This window comes from Oryctolagus cuniculus (genome assembly GCF_964237555.1).
Source record: "Oryctolagus cuniculus chromosome 17 unlocalized genomic scaffold, mOryCun1.1 SUPER_17_unloc_3, whole genome shotgun sequence".
NCBI classification, from domain to species: Eukaryota; Metazoa; Chordata; class Mammalia; order Lagomorpha; family Leporidae; genus Oryctolagus; species Oryctolagus cuniculus.
The window spans coordinates 488039-513544 of NW_027208204.1; the positions used below are offsets into that span (position 1 = coordinate 488039).

Genomic DNA, 25506 nt, shown 5'->3' on the forward strand with positions numbered 1-25506 from the left:
GAATGGGATTGATCTTAGCAGTTCTTTCTCAGTCATGGCATTACTTGTGTATACAAAGGCTGTTGATTTTTGTGCATTGATTTTATATCCTGCCACTTTGCCAAACTCCTCTATGAGTTCCAATAGTCTCTTAGTAGAGTTCTTTGGATCCTCTAAGTACAGAATCATATCGTCTGCAAAGAGGGATAGTTTGACTTCTTCCTTCTTGATTTGTATTCCTTTGATTTCTTTTTCTTGTCTGATGGCTCTGGCTAAAACTTCCAGAACTATGTTAAATAGCAGTGGTGAGAGTGGGCATCCCTGCCTGGTGCCAGATTTCAGTGGAAATGCTTCCAACTTTTCCCCATTCAATAGGATGCTGGCTGTGGGTTTTTTATAAATTGCTTTGATTATATTGAGGAATGTTCCTTCTATACCCAATTTGCTTAGAGTTTTCATCATGAAAGGGTGTTGAATTTTATCAAATGCTTTCTCTGCATCAATTGAGATAATCATATGGTTTTTCTTCTGCAGTCTGTTAATGTGGTGAATCACATTGATTGATTTGCGAATGTTGAACCATCCCTGCATACCAGGGATGAATCCCACTTGGTCTGGGTGGATGATTTTCCTGATGTGTTGTTGTATTCTATTGGCCAGAATTTTATTGAGGATTTTTGCATCTATGTTTATCAGGGATATTGGTCTATAATTTTCTTTCAGTGCTGCATCTTTCTCTGGCTTAGGGATTAAGGTGATGCTGGCTTCATAGAAAGAATTTCGGAGGATTCCCTCTTCTTCGATTGTTCTGAATAGTTTGAGAAGAAATGGGATTAGTTCTTCTTTAAATGTCTGGTAGAATTCAGCAGTGAATCCATCTGGTCCTGGGCTTTTCTTTGTTGGGAGGGCCTTTATTACTGTTTCAATTTCTGTTTCAGTTATGGGTCTATTTAGGTTTTCGATGTCTTCATGGTTCAATTTTGGTAGATTGCATGTGTCCAGGAATCTATCCATTTCTGATAGGTTTTCCTGTTTGCCGGCATACAGGTCCTTGTAGTAATTTCTGATGATTCTTTTTATTTCTGTGGTGTCTGTTGTTACGTTTCCTTTTTCATCTCTGATTTTATTGATTTGGGTCTTTTCTCTTCTTTTTTTAGTTAGTTGGGCCAATGCGGTGTCAATTTTGTTTATTTTTTCAAAAAACCAGCTTCTCGCTTGGCTGATTTTTTGTAATGTTTTTTTTTGATTCAATCCTGTTAATTTCTTCTCTGGTTTTAATTATTTCTCTTCTCCTACTAGATTTGGGTTTGGTTTGCTGCAGTTTTTCTAGGTCCTTGAGGTGCGCTGAAAGCTCATTTATTTGGTACCTTTCCAATTTCTTGATATAGGCACCTATTGCTATAAATTTGCCTCTCAATACTGCTTTTGCTGTATCCCATAAGTTTTGATATGTTGTGTTGTTGTCTTCATTTACTTCCAGAAAGTTTTTGATTTCTCTTTTGATTTCTTGAATGACCCAGTGTTCATTCAGGAGCATGTTGTTCAGTCTCCATGTGTTTGCATACTTTCTGGGGTTTCCTGAGTTGCTAATTTCCAGCTTCATCCCGCTGTGGTCTGAGAAGCTGCATGGTATGATTCTAATTCTTTTAAATTTGCTGAGACTTGCTTTATGGCCTAGTATGTGATCAATCCTAGAGAAGGTTCCATGCGCTGCTGAGAAGAATGTGAAGTCTGTAGATGTAGGGTTGAAAGTTCTGTAGATATCTGTTAGATCCATTTGGGCAATAGTGTCAATTAAATCTGCTGTTTCCTTGTTGATCTTCTGTCCGGATGATCTGTCTATTTCTGAGAGTGGAGTATTGAAGTCCCCCAGTACTATTGTATTGGAATCTAAATCTCCCTTTAAGTCCCTTAACATATCTTTTAAATAGACCGGTGCCCTGTAATTAGGTGCATATACATTTATAATAGTTACATCTTCCTGTTGAATTGAACCCTTAATCATTATATAGTGTCCCTCTTTGTCTCTCTTAACAGTTTTTGTATTAAAGTTTATTTTGTCTGATATTAATATGGCTACACCTGCTTTTTTTTGGTTTCTGTTGGCATGGAATATCTTTTTCCAACCTTTCACTTTCAGTCTGCATGCCTCTTTGTTAGAGAGATGTGTTTCTTGTAGGCAACAAATAGTTGGGTTGTGTTCTGTGAGCCAGTCAGCCAAACGGTGTCTTTTAACTGAAGAATTCAGACCATTAATGTTCAATGTGACAATTGATACGTAGTGACTTTGCCCTGCCATTTTCCCGGAAATATTTTCTAGTATATGCTTTGAGCTTCCCATGCTCTTTTACTGGTAGGTGTTCTTCCTTTCCCTTCTTTCATATTGATGGCCGTGTTTCTGTGTTTCTGAGTGTAGCACATCTTTAAGTATCTTTTGCAGGGCCGGACGAGTGGCCACAAAGTCTTTCAATTTCTGTTTGCTATGAAAGGTCTTTATTTCACCTTCATTCACAAATGAGAGCTTGGCAGGATATAATATTCTGGGCTGGCAATTTTTCTCTCTTAGCACCTGTGCTATGTCTCGCCATTCCCTCCTAGCTTGTAGGGTTTCTGATGAGAAGTCAGCTGTGAGTCTGATTGGAGATCCTCTGAGAGTAATCTGACGTTTCTCTCTTGCACATTTTAGGATCTTTTCTTTATGTTTCACTGTGGTAAGTTTAATTACCACGTGTCGTGGTGAGGATCTCTTTTGGTCATGTTTATTGGGGGTTCTATGAGCTTCCTGTACTAGGATATCTCTGTCCTTCTCCAAACCTGGAAAGTTCTCTGCTAGTATCTCACTAAAAAGGCCTTCCAATCCTTTCTCTCTCTCCATGCCTTCAGGAACTCCTAGAACTCGAATGTTGGTTTTTTTAATAGTATCCTGTAGATTCCCAACAATATTTTTTAGGTTTCGAATTTCCTCTTCTTTTCTTTGGTTTGACTGTATGTTTTCCTGTGCTCTATCTTCTAAGTCCAATATTCTCTCTTCTGCTTCACCCATTCTGTTTTTAAGGCTTTCTAATGTGTTTGTCATTTGATCTATTGAGCTCTTCATTTCATTTTGATTTCTCTTGACTATTACACTTTCCTGTTCTACTAGTTTCTGAGTTTCATTTTGACTCTTCCTTAAAATTTCATTTTCACGAGAAAGATTTTCAATCTTGTCCATTAAGGATTTCTGTAGTTCAAGGATTTGCTTTTGAAAACTTCTAAATGTTCTTATCATAAATTTTTTGAAATCCGTATCTTGCATTTCTTCTATCTCATCATTTTCATAATCTTGGCTTGGGGTGTTTTGCTTATTTGGAGGCATCAGAGTGTCATCGTTGATCTTGCTCCCTCTATTTCTGTGTTTGTTACTCGGCATAGTTAATTCTTCTTGCGTCACTGTGCGCTTTTTTTTCTTTTTTTTTTTTTTTATACTGTGTCCGTGTTAAGTGGACTGCCTGCTGTTGGAGGAGCCTTGGAGGCTTGAGATGGGTGCGGCCTGAGAGCTCTGCCTGGTTCTTCCTGGTTAAGGGTGTGCAAAGGTGACACCCTCAGGTTATGCGTGGTAAATCTCTCTCTTTTTATTTATTTATTTATTTTATTTATTCAGGGGGTAAGTAACACTGCAGGGCAGGGCTGTGCAGAATTGATGGTATTTAGCTTCCAGTCTTTGGCTCCTCTGGACTCCCACTGGGTTGCCTAGGCTACTGAATTGTAGTGACTCAGTTCCTTAACTCTCCCCCATTGATATGTAAATCCAAAGAGGAGGCCTGCTCTTTGTCTCTTGGGAATTCTTCAAGCCTTGCAGCCTTGTAACCTTTGCAAGGTTAGGGGGAAGAGAAACCCTGAAGCTTTTTTTTTTCCTTCTTTCCGGTAGTGAGTTTGCTGCACTTTCCGGCCCCCCTCTAGATTCTGACCCCCGTTTCCCCACCAATGTCTCGGGTTATTGAGCTCACCTCCCCTTCCAGCGCCGATGTGTGGACTCGGAGCCCTGAGCATCCCAAGTCTCCCCGCTGTTTTCTGTGTGGCATGCACTCCCCTTGGAGCACTGTCGCGCAGACCCTGGGGCTTCTGCGGCTGGGTCCCGCGACTTGGCTTCCGCGCGGTGGGCGACCTTGTTCTCCCAGTAGGTCCTCCGATTCACGCCTGCTCCATCCAGAAGGGTTTCCCCTGCAATTTTTTGTTTGGTTCTATTTTCTGCGGCTGCCGTAACTCCCCTTTTATTAAACTAAATTTTCCCGGACTATCGGTGCACGCCCTCACTATTCCGCCATCTTGGCTCCCAATAAATGCTAATGATTTAACAGTCACAGACATTTAGAATTAGAGGGATCTTAGAATACAGTAATTAATTTTTATGAGAACATTTATGCATTTATTTTTGATATAAGGTCAAAATATTTTATTGAGTATAAACTTAGTGGTGAGAAAATTTAGACTATTTTCATAAATGTAGAAATTTCATATTAGGCTTCTTAATGTCAATTTGCATTTTAAAGCTTATCACCTAGTATATTTCTGTTATTATTCAATACTAACAATAATACCTAGTACTTATTCTATGTGCTAAATAACGTACTTGGTCCCCTGTGCCCAGAAAGAGCTGCTAGCTCCTAGCTTCAGACAGGCCCAGCTCTGTCCATTGAAGCTATTTGGTGAATGAACCAGTAGATAGAGTCAGTTTGTCTGTCTGTCTGTCTGTCTCTCTCTCTCTCATGATAATAATAATAAAATTAAAAAGTTGTATTCTATCTATTTGAATAGCAGAATGATAGGGAGGGAGGAAGGAAGAGAGAGAAATTGATCATCCATCATCCATCCATCCTCAAATGGCTGCAACAGTTAGGCTGGGCCAGGCTGAAACCAGGAGCCAGAAACTCAATGATCTGGGTCACCCATGGGGTGACAGGAGCCAAAGTATTAAGCCATTTTCCACTGCTTCCCCAGTCACATTTGCAGGGAGCTGGAATAGAAGTGGAGCAGCTGGGAGTTGGAGGTAGTGGCTTACCACACTGTACCACAGCACTGATCTCATTTTCCTTAGAGATTTATTTAGTTGAAAGGAGGCTGGCAGAGAGAGGGAGAGACAGAGTGAGAACTAACAGATTCTTAATCATTTCCAGGGTTCAATGTAAAGAAAATGATTTGCAGTTTGGAGCTGACATTGTGGCTCAACATATTCAGCCACTGCTTGTGATGCCAGCACCACATATACACACCAATTAATTTGGTTATTTACTTGGCAGTATGAAATATCTGCATATTTGGAAATTTTTGAATGGTATTAATTCATTTGGTTTTTATATCATATTTTAGGTCTTATAATGTTTTAAGTGATGATATTTCAAAGGCTTTTTCTGTGTTCTATCAATAATGCTAACAGTTTGATTTTTCAGTGACCACAGTATTACCATTTAGGCAGCATATTAGGCAAGACATCTCAACAGAATAATTTCCCAATGAACTGTACTATATTAGGATATTTTTAAATTTAAAAAATAGTATTTCTTGCAGAGCTCACAGATAAGTTATAATCAATATTGAAGATATTTACAATGTTTTATCACTTTGATTTAACTATTTGACAAACTAAATGATAATAATTGTATACTATTACAGTTTTTTTAAATTGAATGCATTTAATGATGAAATAATATATTTTAATTTCCTTACTCAAAGCCTCAGAGAAAGTATTTCATTATTTATCAAATTCAGGAAAGTGTAAAAATGAACTTCTATCATACCTAAAATATGTGTGTAATAAAATGGAACTTTTGGAAGTCTCACAGAAAAAATTGTAATTACATTGATCAAAATTTTCTCAGCCTTGTAAATTCTGGAAATCATTAGGTATTCTATACTGTTTCTACTTAATATTACCATACCTTAGAACTAATGGGATATTTAACTTTTTTTAAAAATAAAATTGAGGAACTGGCATTTGGTATAGCTACTTAAGCTACCACCTGCAGTGCCAGCATCCCATATGGATGCTGGTTTGTGTCCCAGCTGCTTCACTTCTGATCCAGATCCCTGACAATGCATCTAGGAAGTAGCAGAAGATGACCTGAGTTCTTGGGACCCTGACACCCATGTGGCACCCAGGAGAAATTCCTGGCTCTTAGCTTAAGCCTGGCCCAGCCTTGGGTGTTACAGTCATTTAGGAAGTAAATCAGCAGATAGAAAACTCTCTCTCTCTCTCTCTCTCTCTCTCTCTCTCTCTCTCTCTTTCTCCTTCTCCTTCTACCTCTGTAACTCTGCCTTTCAAATAAATAAATCTGTAAACCTAAGAAAACAAAAATAATTTTTGCAAGTTTTCTTAACTGGCATATTTAATTATAAAGATTCCAGCAATGGCTAGAAAAATCATTATACCTTATCAAGTTGTGCCAAATATTAGCTATTTGGAAGCAGAAGATGTAGGTATCTTTTTGAAAGAAGAAATAAATATGGAACAAATTATTCAGAAACTGTTTTCTTTCTTTTTTCTGCTTTCTTTCCTCTTCTTCACCCAGCCTCCATCTTTGATGCTTGACAACATTTTATTGATGTTGGAAGAAGAAATGGGAAATTTCTAACAGAAGTCTGTACTTAATTTCATTAGCTTTGGTATAACACTAACTAAATATATAATTAATATTTTAAATTATAACAATTGTAAAATATAAAACTAAAAATAACTTACCTTAGGTTAAATGAATTGGGATAAACAAGTGCATTTCCCCTAGCTACCTTCCCTATGCCTGTAGAGATTGGTGTTAGGACATTTAAGAAGCCATATTGTGCTGGAGCAGAGAGAAGAGGAAAAGAATCAACAGAAGTCAGGAGATGTTAATAGTTTTGGGTATTGGGAGGAGCAGCAAGCCTAAGACAGAATTCTGTAACTAATTTAGAATTTGCAATCCAAATTTGTGAAGGCTATGGCAAGTACTTAGATTTAAGGGTCATAAACTCTTATTCCTTTTTTTTTTTTGACAGGCAGAGTGGATAGTGAGAGAGAGAGAAAGGTCTTCCTTTGCCATTGGTTCACCCTCCAATGGCCGCTGCGGCCAGTGTGCTGCAGCCGGTACACTGCACAGATTCGATGGCAGGAGCCAGGTACTTATCCTGGTCTCCCATGGGGTGCAGGGCCCAAGCACTTGGGCCATCCTCCACTGCACTCCTTGGCCACAGCAGAGAGCTGGCCTGGAAGAGGGGCAACCGGGACAGAATCCCGAGCCCCGACCAGGACAAGAACCCGGTGTGCCGGCACCACAAGGCGGAGGATTAGCCTAGTGAGCCACGGCGCTGGCAACTCTTATTCCTTTCAACAACCTTATTCAACAACATGATTGCTGATTCTTCGTTCCAACAGAAGATTTAGAGATTTGCTCTCAGGAAAGAAAGACAAAGAAAGTCTTCACCGAGGACTGCACTATCAAAGATGAGACACTATTTGCAACAATTTCTCTCCAGAGAATTGGTTTCAATAGATGATGTGACCTATACTGACTGACATTTGGACATCTGTCAACAAAGGATCTCAGGTTCTACATAGTCCCCTACAGTGGCCTAGCCATATGACAATCCTGCATAGAATTTATAAACAGTTTTTTTGTGTGTGTGTTCACTTTTAACTGTTTACAGAATCTCTTTCTGCTTGGAAAATAACCTATTAAAGTAAAATTTGGGGCATTAATCTTATTTACTTTATCTAGTCAACCCTGCACTTCATTGAAAAGTGCTCTTGAGATCCAGAGGTGTTCTTTTTTAATAATCCCCTTCCTAGTATTTTCACCATTTGAAATGTATAAATATCCAACTATAATGAGATCATTTTCAGGTAGAATCACATAGTTGTGTTCCTTATAGATGTTTTATTTTCTCTTTCTGATTAATAGTACTTAATTCTGGAAATTAAGCTTTCTCTGAAATGCTTTTCAAAATTGGCACCAAATATTTCTTGCTCAAGATCATAGTTCATAATAGTATGTGTGTAGATACTTGTAAAAGGTGAAAGATTAAATGATTGGAAGAGAAACCAGAGTATATGTGTGTAGATATTTGTAATATTTTACTATTCTAACTAGTTTCCTACTTGTTTGCTACTTTCATAGAAAAGTTAGGATTAGAAGAATAGTATCTGAGAAGCAGTGAATTTAATAAATTTGCTTCATCTCATATGCATAAATTTGATTGCATTGTACATTAATTTATATGGTTTCTGTTTTATCAAAATGCTGTATTCTATTTATTAAAATTTATAGTTAGTTATTTTTTTGTTTTATCTCTAATTCATTTTTTTAGGGTCTTAAATATCTATTCCTTATTTTTTTTTCTTTGATCATGCTTTTTTTAACTTTTATTTAATGAATATAAATTTCCAAAGTACGACTTATGGATTACAATGGCTTCCCCCCCATACTGTCCCTCCCACCCACAACCCTCCCCTTTCCCACTCCCTCTCCCCTTCCATTCACGTCAAGATTCATTTTCAATTATCTTAATATACAGAAGATCAGCTTAGTATACATTAAGTAAGGATTTCAACAGTTTGCTCCCACACAGAAACATAAAGTGAAAAGTAATAGATGATTTTTTTTTAAATGATGATGAAATCAGATCAGACCTATTGTCATGTTTAATCCCAGTGAGAGTCAAGTTGGGAATTGATAATTTCTTTTTCTTTTTTTTTTTACAGAAGATCAGTTTAGTATGCATTAAGTAAAGATTTCAACAGTTTGCACCCCCATAGAAACACAAGGTGAAATATATTGTTTGAGTACTCGTTATAGCATTAAATCTCAATGTACAGCACATTAAGGACAGAGATCCTACATGAGGAGTAAGTGCACAGTGACTCCTGTTGTTGACTTTACAAATTGACACTCCTGTCTATGGCATCAGTAATCTCCCTATGGACCAGCCATGAGTTTCCAAGGCTATGGAAGCCCTCTGAGTTCTCCGACTCTTATCTTGTTTAGACAAGGTCATGGTCAAAGTGGAGGTTCTCTCCTCCCTTCAGAGAAAGGTACCTCCTTCTTTGAAGACCTGTTCTTTCCACTGGGATCTCACTCACAGAGATCTTTTTGCCAGAGTGTCTTGGCTTTCCATGCCTGAAATACTCTCATGGGCTTTTCAGCCAGATCCGAGTGCCTTTAGGGCTGATTCTGAGGCCAGAGTGCTATTTAGGACATCTGCCATTCTATGAGTCTGCTGAGTATCTCACTTCCCATGTTGGATCACTCTCCCCTTTATTTATTCTATTGGTTAGTGTTAGCAGGTACTAGACTTGTTTATGAGCTCCCTTTGACTCTTAGTCCTTTCATTATGATCAATTGTGAACTGAAATTGATCACTTGGACTAGTGAGATGGCATTGGCACATGCCACCTTGATGGGATTGAATTGGAATCCCCTGGTATGTTTCTAACTCTACCATTTGGGGCAAGTCAGCTTGAGCAATTTATAGTTATTCTCTTGTTTTATTTCTAATTCATTTTCAAAACATCACCTTATGTTTGCTTTTAGCTGAGGAACCTATGCTCAAGCATAAGAAAACAAAAACTTAAAGAGAATTCATATAAGCATTCAGATAGTTCTGTAGGTTATTTCCTTTCAGATATTTTTCATAGTCTACCATGTAAGGTTTAGTTGAAAGCGTTTTATCATGTATTTGCAGTTCTAATCCTTGATATCTCAATTCTTTATATGATTTTTTTAACATGCCTAATTATTTCCATCTGCTGAGGCCACTGAGCAAGAAAATAATCCTCTTGGAGGCTTCAAAAATTATAGTATATTATGATAAGTACTCCAACTAGTCTCAGATCAGGAAAGGCTTCTTAGAAGAAAGTGATATCTGGACTGGTCTTTAAGAATGAAATGAAATTCGCTAAGAAATAGATGAACACACTGTGCAAAGTGGACCATATAGTCCTATGTCTACGGACAGCAGAATGAAGTGCACAATTCATGTACATACAGTTCAGCATAGCTCAAGTCACATAGGTCTATGAAAATAGGGGATAGATTAGAAAGAGTAAGATATTAGAGTATCTTGTATGCCAACTCAGGAATTTGCATTTTACTCTAAATGCTATTGATGGAATTGTAAAGAAGTATGTGACTGGATAAGATTTACATTTTGAGAAAGAGTAATGCAGTGGCATTGAAGGTTGGAGATTGAAGGTGGGCAAATCATGCCAGAGATCCTGTGATTGCTTTAAGTCCATGCAATAAACAAATCCTTAAAAATAAAAGTGATAAAAAAAGTTGTTCCCAATCTTTCATAAAAGATAGAATTTCATTCTTTTTTATTGCTGAATAGTATTCCACTGTGTATACATACAATAATTTGTTTATCCAGGCATTGGTTGATTCCATAACTAAGCTATTGTGAATTGAGCAGAAATAAACTTAGTGGTACAGATAACTTTTTCCATGTGCTGATTTCATTTCATTTGGATAAATTCCAATAAGTGGAATAGATGGGTCATATAGTAGATCTATTTTCAGATTCTGAGGAATCTCCATAGTGTCTTCCACAATGTCCATACTAGTTTATGTTCCCACAAATAGTGTATTAGGGAACATTTTCCCAACATCCTCACCATCATTTATGTTTTGTTGATTTCTATGTGATTTCCCTTCTAACTGTGGTGAAGGAAAACCTCATTATGGTTTTCAATTCACATTTCCATGATGACTAGTGATTCTGAGCATTTTTTCATGTATTTGTTGGCCATTTGAATTTCCTCTTTTGCAAAAAGCCTGTTCAAGTCCTTTGCACATTTCTTAACTGGTTTCTTTGTTTTGTTGTTGAGTTACTTAAAATTATGATGATTCCAGGCACATAGAAGGAGTTGGGGAGGACTCCCTCCCTTTCAGTTGTTTTAAATAGTTTGAGAAGAATAGAATTAGTTCTTGGCACCATGGCTCACTAGGTAATCCTCCGCCTGCAGCACCGGCATCCCATATGGGCACCGAGTTCTAGTCCCGGTTGCTCCTCTTCCAGTCCAGCTCTCTGCTGTGGCCTGGGAAGGCAGTGGAGGCTAGCCAAAGTGTTTGGGTCCTTGCAACCACATGGGAGACCAGGAGGAAGCTCCAGGCTCCTGGCTTCAGGTTGGCACAATGCCGGCCATATTGGACATTTGGGGGTGAACCAATGGAAGGAAGACTTTTCTCTCTGTCTCTCTCTCACTGTCTATAACTCTATCTGTCAAATAAAAAAAAAGTTAAAAAAAGAAAAAAATAATAGAATTAGTTCTTTAGAAGTCTGGTAGAATTGAACAGTGAAGTTATTTGGTGCTGGGCTTTTCTTGTTGGGAGGATTTTTATTACTGATTCAGTCTTCATCTTGGTTATTGGTCTGGTTAGATTTTCTGTCTTTATGTCTCAGTTTGGGTAGATGGTATGTTTCCAGACAGCTATCCATCTCTTCTAGATTTTCCAGTTTGTTGGCATATTTTTTATTAGTCATTTCTTTTTTTATAATTATTTGACAGGTAGAGTTATAGACAGCGAGAGAGAAAGACAGAAAGAAAGGTCTTCCATCCATTGGTTCACTCCCCAAATGGCCACTATGTCCAGCACTGTGCCAATCCAAAGCCAGGAGCCTCCTCCCAGTCTCCCATGTGGGCACTGGGGCCCAAGCACTTGGGTCGTTCTCCACTGCCCTCCTGGGCCACAGCAGAGAGCTGGACAGGAAGAGGAGAAACCAGGACTAGAACCCGGTGCCCATGTGGGATGCTGGTGCTGCAGGCAGAGGATCAACCAAGTGAGCCATGGCACTGGCCCCCATGTTAATCATTACTGTGGACTCTCTTATGGAACTATTGGCATCTGACTGAAAGAACCTACACAAGAATAAATGACATAAAATATTGTGACACTATATACACCTTTTTTAAAAAAAATATTGATTTGAAAAGCAGATTTGTAGAGAGGAGAGACAGAGATAGACACAGAGAGATATTCCATTCAGTGGTTCAATCCTCAAATTACTACAATGGCCAGGTTTCAGACAGCCTGAAGCAAGGAGCCATGAGTTTGTCTTGGGTCTCCCATATGGGTGGCAGGGGCTGAAGCACTTGAGGCATCATTTCCAAGTACATTAGTAGGGAGCTGGATTGGAACTGGAACAGGCAGAACACAAACAGGCTGCTATATGGTATGCCAACATGTCAGATGGCCCTTTAAGCCATTATGGCACAATGTCAGCCTCACTATATACAAATATGAAATAAAATTTATTTATGGAGCAATTACTGAAATATGTTTTATGAAAATCCAGTTGTACCCTAGATAAAAGTTGGTAATGTAAAATGATTTGGTCATAATTTTAAAATCTACATAGTCTCTTTCCTCCACAGTATTTTTAGTTGGAGTAAGAGAACCTGGAATGACTGAATTTTTTTCTTATCTAGCAAAATTGACATTAAACTATAAGGTTTCTGATCTGGTCAGCTCTTGCATTGCATTTTGTAGATATCCCTTAACATTTTGTGACATAATTGTTCACCTGTAAAAGAGAAAATGTCTAACTTTGGACAGGGTAATAATGCATTTTTCCCTGCCCTAGCACATCTTTTTGATATATTGGAACTATTAGAAATCCATGAAACAATAGAAATATTCTCTTCCTTCTTAGAACCTTCTAAATTTCAAGATTTTTTTTAATCCAGGTAGAAGTTTGGGATAATTCTTATTCACACAGGTTGGTATAGGAGATAATTGAGATTTAAAGGAAGGTTGAAGGCATATGGTAATTATCTTGCAATAATAAAATGAATTATCCTGACCTTGAAAATATCATTCTAATAACTTCCTTGGTCTATTATAATAGCTTTAGCTTTAAGTTCTCTGTTGATGTGCTAGTATTATTTGATTTTATTCAAAGTACTTTAATTATATACACAGTAAATTAAATGACTTATAGCTAGGTTCCATTTTATTTTATACTAAAGTCATGGACATTGGTTTTCAAATTATTGCTTCATATCTTAATTATACAACTTTTATTCATGATATCCTTGTTTACTATTTGGGTAAATAGAAATGTAAAATATGAACTTCTTTTAAATTATTTTGAAGCTCACAGTGGTCAACTTATAGTCAATGATTTGGGCTTGAGAACTGATTAAGACACAAAACTACAGACGAACGTGAATTGAGAATGCTCGATGATTTCATTTTTGAAGATTCTATTCTTACTACAATATAACTACTAACTAGTACGTACCAATTATCTGTTAGCTACCAAAAAGTTGGCCTGTTATTACAAATTATTTTGATATTATTTCCTACAGGGGAAAGTTAAGCCACATGTTGCTAACACATCTCCTGTATATTCTAGTGAAAATTTAAAACTGCAGGGAATCATCAGCACTTAAAATAATCTGCACCTTAGCTCATTCTCAGTACCACAATTGATAAAACAACCTTTTCCAGTTGGATTACAGAATCATTTTAGGTAGAATTTCCATTTTGTTTTGTATCATTTAGCCTGAGAAATATTTATTAAGTGAAATTTTTAATGATACACATTTGAAAATATATTAATATGCTCATGGATTTATTTTTAAAGATTTAATTATCTGAAAGGCATAGTAACAGAGAAAGGCAGAGGAAGAGACAGAGAAAGAAATCATCCACCTGTTTCACTCCTGAGATGACCACAATGGCAGGGCTGGGCCACCCCAAAGTCAGGAGCTAGGAACCCCATCTAGCATGCACACACATACACAGAGACTTCAGCTGTAGTTTGTAACAGGTGAAAAACAATTCTATTATCATCTGGACCATTTGTATTATGCTATATTGTACGCAGTTGAAATGAAGATTATGATTTTCTAGTTTGTGCTGTTTCATGGCACAAATGTAGTTCAAAAATACATCTCAAATTTTTTGCCTTTCTAATAAAAAATAGAACTTAATTTCTGGGTACATATAGCAAATTTGAATTCCTAATAGAATATATTTTAAAGGCTTTTATTTAATTATGTATTTATTGGAAAGACACACAGACATACACAGAGAAATAGTGACAGGGAGATATATCATTCACCTGCTACAATTTTGAAATGCCTGTGGGCTGGCTGAGCCCAAAGCCAGGAGTCCGAGCCCAATCTGGTTCTGCCATGTTGGTGGCAGGAACTCAAGTAGTTCATTCACTATCTGCTGCCTGTCAGGGTGTGTGTCAGCAGGATACTGTATTGAAAATGAAGCTGGGACTTGAACTCAAGGAACTCGGATCTGAGATACAGGCATCCAAATGGTGTTTTAACTACAATGCAAAATGCATGATCCTGAAATATTTTAAAGCATGTTTTAATAATAACTTGGTATAAAGTCAACAGTAGGCAGCTTTATTTCTGTAGTGTCCACTGACAAAGTGCTTAGCACTATGTAGTGTACATTCAGAGTATTAACATATACATAAGAAATTCTGCATTCATCCTGAATTATTGCCTACCAGGGATAATAAATAGAATCCCTTTTTAATGAAAGAATATAGATAAAATCATTTACTCTTTAAGATATATGATGACTTAATTTTATCCATATTATAGATTTCATTTAGGTAAAACATTGTCTATTTGTAAAGATCACAGATTTTTTGGGGGGTGGGGAGTGGGTACAGTCCTTTTGGTGGATTTCCAATATTATTTAGTACCTCCAAGATATCCTGCTAAAGTGTTACATTCACTGTTAAACAACAAAATTATGTTTTATTAAAAGTAGAAAGGAAAGAACTTTTTTTATTTATTTGACAGATAGAGTTAGTGAGAGAGACAGAGAGAAAGGTCTTCCTTCTATTGGTTCACCCCCCAAATGGCCGCTATGGCTGGAACTATGCCAATCTGAAGCCAGGAGCCAGGTGCTTCCTCCAGATCTCCCATGCAGGTGCAGGGCCCAAGGACCTGGGCCATCCTCCACTGCACTCCTGGGCCACAGCAGAGAGCTGGATTGGAAGAGGAGCAACCGGAACAGAACTGGCACAACTGGGACTAGAACCCCGGGGTGCCAGCGCCGCGGGTGAAGGACTAGCCTAGTAAGCCAAGGCACTGGCAAACATTGTTTATCCTATAGAATAACACTTTGTTTTCTGAGTTCTTCTGTCTGGTTTAGATACTATACTAAGAATGCTTCTGTGGCTTGGTCTTCTTGTTCTAGAGATTCTTGAGTTGTTAATTTCCAGCTTTGTTCCATTGTGGTCAGAAAATATCTATGGTATGATTTCCATTTTTTTTCAGTTTGCTGGGACTTGCTTTATGAGCTATTATATGGCATATCCTAGTGAAAGTTCCATGCACTGATGAAAAGAATGTGTGGTCTTCAACTGTCGATTAAAAGGTTCTGTAGTTATTAGGTCCATTTTTTTCATTCTTTCATTGTTAGTGTGTGTGTATCTTTGTTGTTGAGGCATGTTCTTTGTAGGCAGCAATTAAATGGCTCTTGTTTTATAATCCATTCAGCTTGTCTGTATCTTTTCATTGGAGAATGTAGTCCATTTACATTCAAGGTTACTTTTGATAAGTAATGACTTGACTCTACTATTTTTCCTTAAATATTCCTATTGTTTGCTTAGGTCTTCCAATACATTCTCTCTTTCAACACCTTCAGAAATTCCTAACACCCATATGTTGGGTCATTTGATAGTATCTTATAAATCTCAAATAATTTTTAAAATTTTTCAAATGTCTTATTTTTTTTGTTCTAAGAAGTTTATAAAGATTTGTCTTCTAGCTCAGATATACTTTCTTCTGCCTTTCCAAGTCTGTTGCTAAAGCTCTCCTCTGTATTTTTATTTGACACATCGAATTCTTCATTTTTAATATTTCCTTTGATTTTTTTCATAATCTCAATCCCATGGTAGGATCTTTCTCCCATGTCATGTATGGATTTCTATTACCCATGATCTTGCTTCTCATTGCTTCTGAGTAATGGTATGACTAACATTTTGAACTCATTTGACTTATTCATCTGAAAGGCAAAGAGAGAGATGGGGGGAAGAAAAAAAGAGAGAGGGGGAGAGAGAGAGACAGAGAGAGAGAGAGATTCTCCATCTGCTGTTTCACTGCCCTGAGGGTTGCAAAAGCTGGGTCTTGATCTGGTTGAAGCCAAGGGCCAGGAGATCTATCTGGATCTCCCACCTGTGATAGTGGCCCAAGGACTTAAGCCATCTGATGCTGCTTTCCCAGGTACATTAGTAGGGAGCTGGGTCAGAAGTGAAGCAGCTGGGACTTGAACTAGCATTCATATGGGATGACAACATTGCAGGTGGTGGCTTAACCTGGAACTGAACCATAATGCTGGCCTCAGAAGTTAAGATTTTCAGTAGTTTTTATTGAATTTTAAGTTAATATAAAGTTTAATTTTAAATAAGAGCTATTTTCAACAACTGACTACCAAGGTTTCAAAAACTTGAGCAATGATCAAGATGAATATAAATTGATTTCAGAAAAAATAATTAGTATTTCTCTACTGTTATGTCTTACTAACATTGTTACATATTTTCTATGAAATCTGGTGGTACAATTACCTTAAAGCACTATACTTAAGGCCAGCGCTGTGGTTCAATAGGCTAATCCTCTGCCTAGCGGCGCCGGCACATCGGGTGCTAGTCCCGGTCGGGGTGCCGGATTCTGTACCGGTTGCCCCTCTTCCAGGCCAGCTCTCTGCTATGGTCCAGGAGTGCAGTGGAGGGTGGCACTGCACCCCACAGGAGACCAGGATAAGTACCTGGCTCTTGCCGTTGGATCAGCGCGGTGCGCCGGCCACAGCACGCCGGCCTTGGTGGCCATTGGAGGGTGAACCAATGGCAAAGGAAGACCTTTCTCTCTCTCTCTCTCACTGTCCATTCTGCTTTAAAAAAAAAAAACAAAAAACAAAAAAAAACAAAAACACTATACTTAATTTGTTACCAGCTTAGTTGCTAAAACAGTCTGCTTCTGTTACTCAGGTAATCGTTTTATTGGGGCCTATCTTACAAAAGCATTATAATATGTTCTTATTGATTATATAACTAAGACATTTTACTATATTAAATTTGCAACTCTTCCACTCCAGCTCTCTGCTATGGCCCAGGAGGGCAGTGGAGGATGGCTCAAGTGCTTGGGCCCCTGCGCCTGCATGGGAGACCAAGAGGAAGCACCTGGTTCCTGGCTTCAGATCAGTGCAGTGCCAGCCATAGTGGCCATTTGGGGAGTGAATCAGGGGAAAGAAGATCTTTCTCTCTGCCTCTCTCTCTCTCACTGTCTATAACCCTACCTGTGAAATAAAAAAAAATTACCAAGAATTAATTTTATCTTCTCTGTGATAATTTTCTTAATTACTTCAGAATTTTGTCGACTAGTCTTAACTATAGGAAACCAAATAATAATTTCATATTTTATAGTTTGTTTCTTAACCTAAAAGTACATATCTATATCTATATATACATAGGCTGAGGCCAGAGTTAACTATTCTTGCCGATTTCTAACAGGCCTGATGTTAATCTGCAGCAGCAACATGCCTATTTTCAGGTGTCATAATATTTAAACAAGTAATTACAATCATTTTGTCTCTATTTCCAGTCTTCCTTGAGAATGGGGACTGCCTAAGATACTCAGATTATTCAACAGATACAATGGGTAGTATGGACAATGGTTTTCAGGATGAAGTTTTATTTTCATTATCAATGCTGATAGATGAATAAAATAAGTGTGATTTTTCATCTTCTGGATTTAATCATAGTTGTCTGGAGTTACTGCAGACAATGAAGATGCAGCGGGAGGAACATAGGAAAAGTCAAAAGAAATTTCAGAGATGCCAGCCTTGATATCCTTGAGCCACTGAACTAAACTCTCCAGAATTCTGAAGAGACAAAAATATATTTTCTGTGTTTAATCCACTATTTACTAGATGTTTCTCTCTGATATGCTTGCTTGCTCTATTCATAGCCTAAACTGCAGACATACTGAGCCAGGCTGTATTATGCTTCCATGCTTTGACTAACACAGGGCCCTGTGACTAGATGTGCCTTTTCTCTTTGATCACCTAGCTTTATGAATAAGGTAGAGTATACTTTATTACATAATTTTATTCCTCATTTAATCATCTGTCACTTCAGTATTACAAATAATTTATCTTTGATCCTTATTATAACTTGTATATTCCTCATACTGCTTATAGCACTGACATTTGTTTGCATATGCATTTCTCTGAATTTCTCCTTAACTTTATTCCATTATTGTCCTCTACTGAAAACTTGATTGTATAATTTCACCCCTAATTGTTCCCTTTCCTTCACTAAATTTTAATACTACCAATATGTTCTAGATCTCTTTATATATTGCATGCATATCTATGTTAATACATAAAAACAGTAAGATTTTTCAATCCTGAGACAAATCAATTTTGCCCACTTTGGGCAGTACCATCTCTGTCAAGAATGTATGTTCATAGTCAGCATTTTATAGGCATATGTTCAAATAATAATACAATCTTGACTTTTAGAAATTTAACACAAAAGCTCTGCATGAGGCCAACATTAAAAATAAGTACACTTTTCCAATTTATATTTCAACCTATTCCTTGGTTTGACTTTTCCCTTGCATCTATGTAAGACATTTATCCTAATTCAAATTATTTATATTAAGAATGGCAGGTGGAAAGACTCAAATGGTTAAGACAAAAAGGTTAATATTGACTGATGAAACAGATTGGGAAAAATCTTGCCTTCAGACATAGTTTAATTCAGAGTCTTAAAAAGCATCACCACAATTCAGTTCTTTCATTCTTTTGGGTCTGCCATGTTCTCTAACTTTGCCTTATTCCCAAATTTGTATTCTGTAGCCCATGGGTCACAATTTTGTAAATTTCTCTTCAGAGTATATTTATTGAAGTCAGAAACCTCCTGCTACAGTGTTAGGAAGGGAATGCCAAGAAAGGAAGGCCTGAGAAACTTCTCAAAGTGGATTCTTTTAAGTACAATTCAAGGGAGGAGCAGAACACAGCTTTGTAATCTTGATATCGAAAAAGAACAAAGCAAGAAAAATATATTAGATATGCTGCAGAATGGTATTAGAATAAAAAGAAATAAATAGGCCAATGGAATGCAATAAAGACCTAGAAAGAAATGCACGCATCTACACGAAACTGATCTTTGACAAAGGTGCTCAGAATATGCATTAGAGAAAGGGATATATTCTCAATAAATGATGCAGGGAGAATTGGATTTCCAAAGGGAGAAGAATGAAAATAGACTATCTTTCACTATGCATAAAGGCCTACATGTAAGACTTGAAACTATGAAACTACTAAAAGAAATCATAGGATATGATTAGACACAGATTATGGCAAGGTTATTATAAAATCAGGCTGCAAATGCACAAGAAACAAAAGCAAAAACATACAAATAGGACTTCCCTAAACTGAAGTGCCACAAAGGAAACAATCAACAGAGTAAACAGACATCCTACAGAATGGGAACAACCTAAATGCCCATGAAGTGAATGGGTGAAAAAAATGTAGCTTATACATACAAATACAATAGATTGTCAGTGAGCACAGTTATCTGTGACAACATGGATGGAACTGTAGGTTATAATGTTAAGTGAAATAGGTCAGGCACAGAAAGACAATTACAATATGATCTCACTCATATGTGGAATCTAAAGTTCATTTAAAAGTTGAAAGTAGGAACTGGCACAGTAGAATGGTGGGTAAAGACACCGCTTGCAGTGCCAGCATCCCATATGGGTACCAGTTTGAGTCCTGGCTACTCCACTTCTGATCCAGCTCCCTGCTATGGCCTGGGAAAGCAGTGGAAGATGGCCCAAGTCCTTGGCCCTTGCACCTGTGTGGGAGACCCAAAAGAAGCTCCTCAATCCTGGCTTCAGAACAGCACAGCTCTGGCCATTGCAGCCATGTGAGGAGTGAACTAGCAGATGGACCTCTCTCTCTCTGCCTCTGCCTCTTTCTGTAACTCTGCCTTTCAAATAAGTAAATAAATATTTTAAAAAAGCAAAATAGAATAAAATTAGAATAGTGTTTAAATAGTGGTTATCAGAGACAGAGAAGAGTAGGAGAGAGGGAGGCATGGGTAAATTTGGTTACTGGCAGTGGGTAGTAACTTACAGTAAAATAGAATAAAAAATTTTGGTGTTCTGTTGCAGAATGGAGTGAAGAGATAATATACTGTGCACTTTTCTAAAAGTAAAACAGAAAGGATTTTGAATATTTTCATGATTAAAAATGCTAAACGTTATCTGTGGGTGCAAACTGTTGAAATCTTTACTTAATATATGCTAAACTGATCTTCTGTATATAAAGAGAATTGAAAATGAATCTTGATGTGAATGGAAGGGGAGAGGGAGTGGGAAAGGGGAGGGTTGTGAGTGGGAGGGAAGTTATGGGGGGGAAGCCATTGTAATCCATAAGCTGTACTTTGGAAATTTATATTCATTAAATAAAAGTTAAAAAAAATTTAAAAAAATTAAAAATGCTAAATGTTTGAGGATATTGCTGTCTTTACCCTGATTTGAATGTTATGTAATGGATATATGTGTTGAAACATCAGAAGACAATCCACAAATATATTTTTAGATGCTTATTTACTTATTTTTCATTTACTTGAAAGGGAGAAGGAGAGACAGAGAGAGAAAGAAATGTTACATCTGCTGGTTCACTCTTTAAATGCCTGCAGCATCAAGGGCTAGGGCAATCTGAAGCCAGCAGACAGGATCTCCATTAGCATTTCCCATGTGAGTGGCAGGGGCACAGTCACTTGAGCTATCATCTGTGTTGTGCCCAACATGTATTAGCAGGAAACTAGATTTGCACAGCATAGCTAGAATTGAAATTGGCACTCTGATGTGGAATATTGATAACTTTTATGTATCAATTAGGAGTGTAGGATTTCTGTTACCAATGAAAATTATATTTCTTTGTATTTCATCACCTGGGGCATCTGCTAATCTCTGAACTAACCCCCATAACTTACGAGTGCAAAACCATCAAGAAGAAGGACTATTATTGAATAAGGAAAACAGCTTACAAAGTAAGAAATAGAGCTGGCAGAGGCACTGGAATAGAAAAATTAAAAACTGGGGTTTTTTTCCCCCCACAGGGTTATGGGCTGAATGGTGTTCTCCCAAATTTGCGTGTAAAACTCTAAGCCCTAGCACATCACAATGTAAGTATATTTGGAGATAGGTTCCTTAAAAACATAATTAAGGTAAAATGGTTATTTTACTATATTATGACTGGTACCCTTATGAGACTGATTAACAATACTGAGAAAATGACAGAGGGAGAAGACAGCCACCCACAGCCCAGGAATGAGGACTTGCAACAAATCAACCTTACTGACACCTTGATCTTGGACTTCTATTCTCCAAAATTGTGGAAAAATAAATTTTTGTTGTTTAAATCACCCAGTCTGTGGTACTTCATTTCTGCAGGAATGTTTTTCCTCTTAAATTTTTATTAATATAAAGAGAACAGATTTCATGTATTTTACAGGTAGAGTTCTAAGAAGATAAGTACACATTTCTCTCTCCTCCTTTCCCTCCCTCAATCCCTCTCCTTCCTCTCTTTTTTCTTTACTTTTGCAGACATAATTTCAATCCACTCTACAATCACAGGCTTAATTCAACACTAGCCATCATATTGAATAAGTAAAAGTAAGAAGAACATAGAACCAGAAGAACATAATACCAGAAATTTATCTGCTCTCTATAATATCCTGAAGCATATCTTCTAAGAACTGTATCTGGGGATGAATCATGGTGGTACCAATACAATTGTGAAGAAAACCCCATCAAACCAATGACTACCAAAAGGTGGTTGAGAAGACTGACAAAGGCAAAACCATGGCAAGGTTTTATTGGGATGTTTGAAGCATTTTAATTGTTGAGGGCCAAAGAGCAATAGTATCTGGTCATTATGAGAGGTTTTAGATAAATCTAAACTTTTCCAAAAAATCTCCAAGGGAAACTGTCCAGATCTCCTCCACCAGGTCAACATCTTGACTAAGTCCATTTGTTGAACAGGGTAAGTTTGCAAATTTCAAAGGAAAATTCTTAGGGATCCATCTCCAGATCCTCATTTGTCTGCTCCTGACTTACTTTTGTTTCCAAACCTTTAAAAATATTTATTTATTTGAAAGGCAGGGTTACATAGAGAAAGGGAGAGACTTGGAGAGACTGGGAGAGAAAGAGAGAGAAAGAAGAGAGAGAGAGAAAAAAGCCATCCAGTGGCTCACTCTCCAAATATCTGCAGCAGCTGGGATTGGGTGAGGACAGGGCCAGGAGCCTGGAACTCTATCTGGGTTTCCCTTGTGGGTGTCAAAGGCCTGGCATTGCAGGTGGTGGCTTAAGGTGCTGCAACACAATGCCAGCACCCTGTTTTCTAATCTTAAAAAATCTTTTAAAGGTAATCATTTTTCTTTTGTTAATAATATAAAAATATAGGCAGCAATATCATTCCTTCTAAATTACTATTATATTTCCTTTAATCACCATATATTTTAAATTTCACTATCTCAGTATAATTTTCATTTTCTCTTGATATCAATCATCTGTGTGTGTGTATATATATACATATATATACATATTTGTATGTGTGTGTGTATATATATATATATATATCTTTTAACATCCTGATGTAGTTCAATTTTACTGCTGGGAACATGTGAGCATCTTGGTTGATTTTTCATTGTGAGGTCATAGGGTCCACAAAAACCCTGGATTTCCTTGGTAAAGTTCATACACCTGGTGTTTCAAACACAAATTGGGCCAGAGTAGTGATTCCGCCTTTCCAGATAATGTATTTTTAAATTTATTGGATTTTTATTGGACTATAAATTGGTGTTTTATTTTGTCAAGTTCAATTGGAATTTTTTAAGATTTTATTTATTTATCTGAGAGGTAGAGTTACAGATAGTGAGGAGACAGAAAGGTCGTCTGTCTGGTGGTTCACTCCCCAAACGGCCACAATGGCCAGAGCTGCGCCAATGTGAAGCCAGGAGGCAGGAGCCCCCTCCAGGTCTCCCATGCAGGTGCAGGGGCCCAAGGACTTGGGCCATCCTCCACTGCTCCCCCAGGCCACAGCAGAGAGCTGGACTGGAAGAGGAGCAACCGGGACTAGAACCGGCACCCATATGGGATGCCAGCACTGCAGGTGGAGGACCAACCTACTGCATCACAGCACTGGACACTCTATTGGAATTTTTTATAGATACTAGAATCTTTCCTTTATTTTATTCTGGTATGTGCAGTGTTTCTTTGACTTATGTTTCCTTGTGAATTTTCAGTTTTGTCTCCATTTTGATTGTAATTGAAATTACCTACTTTTCAGCAATTCCCTCGTATCTGCTTTTCATTCTGTCATTTCCTTTTTGAAATTACTCATTTCTCAAATTGATTACAATATTCTTTGTTAGACAACATATTTATTCTTTTTCCATTTTTTGTTTTCAAGTTAGAATTTACAAGTATCACTTCTATATACGTCTTTACCATGTTGGTGTAATTAAATCCTAGCACTATAAATTTATGGCAATTGGTATTGGCTTTATCATTGTAAAATAATTAAATCCCTCAAAATTTTTTTCCCATGAGGACTTTCATGAATCCCGTTTTCCAGAGCCATCTTAGAAAATGGCCCTGGCCATTGCAGCCATTTGGGGAGTGAACCAGTGGATGGAAGCTCTTCCTGTCTCTCTGTCTCTGTCTCTGTTTCTCCATCTGTGTAACTTTCAAATAAGCCTTTTAAAAATGGAGACACAGAGGATGGAGACATAGAGGATGGAGACTCATGAAGACACATGCTTCAAGCACAAGGAATAGGACTTTCAAGAGCTGACATGGAGTACAGAGATTTTACAAATGACAACATACAGCAGTGAAGAAAGGTCACAGTTCTATGGAGAGTGACACTGCAGAAAACACATAGGGTTTCAGGCACAGGAATGGAGATATATGAAGCCTGACATGGTTGCAGGCACATGGGGATGGAGACACTGGGGCAGACAGTGTCTACACTTATAGGTTTTGGAAACAAATGAGAAAATTAAGAGAATACAGATAAATTAGTGCTTAGAGAAAATTTGAATCCTTAAGTGAACATGTGAGGACGCTGAAACCAAATCCATCTTAGCATCTTTCTCAAAAATTACAGTTGAAAAATGTTGAAGAACATTTAAATAAAAGTAGGGAACAGATGACAACAGACATCAATTTAAAAAGTTGGTAGTCACAAAAGTACTACAGAAGCATATAAGGAAAAGCATGTTTTAAAAGTTAAGAAAATAAATAAGCCAATAACTAATTTCAGGAAATTAAAACAGAATCATTCTTTATAGAGCTTACAGAACTTACTAAGAGGATTTTGCTAAATTCATAAAAGTAAAAATTTGACTCCAGAGATCAAAATCTGCTACATTCTGAAAATCAATTTCCCAAAACACAAATATAAGATCAAATAGAAAAATTCCTATATAATTTAATAAGTTGAACCAATTTTTAAGAAGTCAAATCAACCAAGAAAAAAGTTCCAGCCAGTGCTGTGGCTCAATAGGCTAATCCTCCACCTGCGGTGCCAGCATCCGGGTTTCTAGTCCCAGTTGCCCCTCTTCCAGTCCAGTTCTCTGCTGTGGCCCAGGAGTGCAGTGGAGGATGGCCCAAGTGCTTGGGCAGTGGACCCACATGGGAGACCAGGAGAAGCACCTGGCTCCTGGCTTCAGATCAGCGCAGTGTGCAGCCACAGTGGCCACTGGGGGGTGAACAAACGGTAAAGGATGACTTTTCTCTCTGTCTCTCTCACTGTCCACTCTGCTTGTCAAAAAAAATAAATAAAAGTTTCACACACAAATTTTGGGTCCAGATATATGAAATATTCCTTTTTTTTTTTTTTTTTTTTTTTTTTTTTTTTTTGTGGCTGGTGCACCGTGCTGATCTGACGCCAGGAGCCAGGTGCTTCTCCTGGTCTCCCATGCGGGTGCAGGGCCCAAGGACCTGAGCCATCCTCCATTTCCTTCCCGGGCCACAGCAGAGAGCTGGACCAGAAGAGGGGCAACCAGGACAGAATCCGGCACCCCGACCTGGACTAAAACCCGGGATGCTGGCACTGCAGGTGGAGCATCAGCCTAGTGAGCCGTGGCGCCAGCCAGAATATTCCAAACTTTTAAGAAAGAAAAAAAGGTTTAAATTTCCCAAACAAGCTTCAACTGTAACAAAACAGAGAATATATTTCAATTTCTTTTAGGAAGCCAGTGTTGTATATATGATACAAAGAACCTCAGGATATGAATTAAAAATGAAATTAAATAGCATCTGTTTCATAAACGCGTGATATCCTAAGCAAATTATTATTATATGAATTCATTCATACAGGAAAACATAGTAGGTCAATAACAAGCGAGACACACTAAAATGTGAAGAGCATTCAACATTCCCAAACAGACCCAGGTAGAAAAAGTGAGGGAATTATATGATCATTTATATTAAGTGTTAAAAAGCATTTAATAAAA

The 25506-nt window shown here is 37.6% G+C and overlaps 1 long non-coding RNA gene and 1 pseudogene across 2 annotated transcripts in view; one reads left to right on the forward strand and one right to left on the reverse strand.

The window, feature by feature from the left end:
• Nucleotides 1–21408, forward strand: part of LOC127488569 (forkhead box protein R1 pseudogene) — a 49821-nt pseudogene extending 28413 nt beyond the window's left edge.
• LOC138847904 (uncharacterized) overlaps nt 1–25506 on the reverse strand; it is a 59701-nt gene that overhangs the window by 33236 nt on the left and 959 nt on the right. Inside the window, exon 2 of one of the 2 annotated variants that reach the window (XR_011385784.1) lies at nt 6695–6794. The exons of the other annotated variant lie outside the window; for it this stretch is intronic. This is a non-coding gene — a long non-coding RNA (uncharacterized lncRNA). The remainder of the gene's footprint in view (nt 1–6694; nt 6795–25506) is intronic. 2 annotated transcript variants of the gene reach the window in all.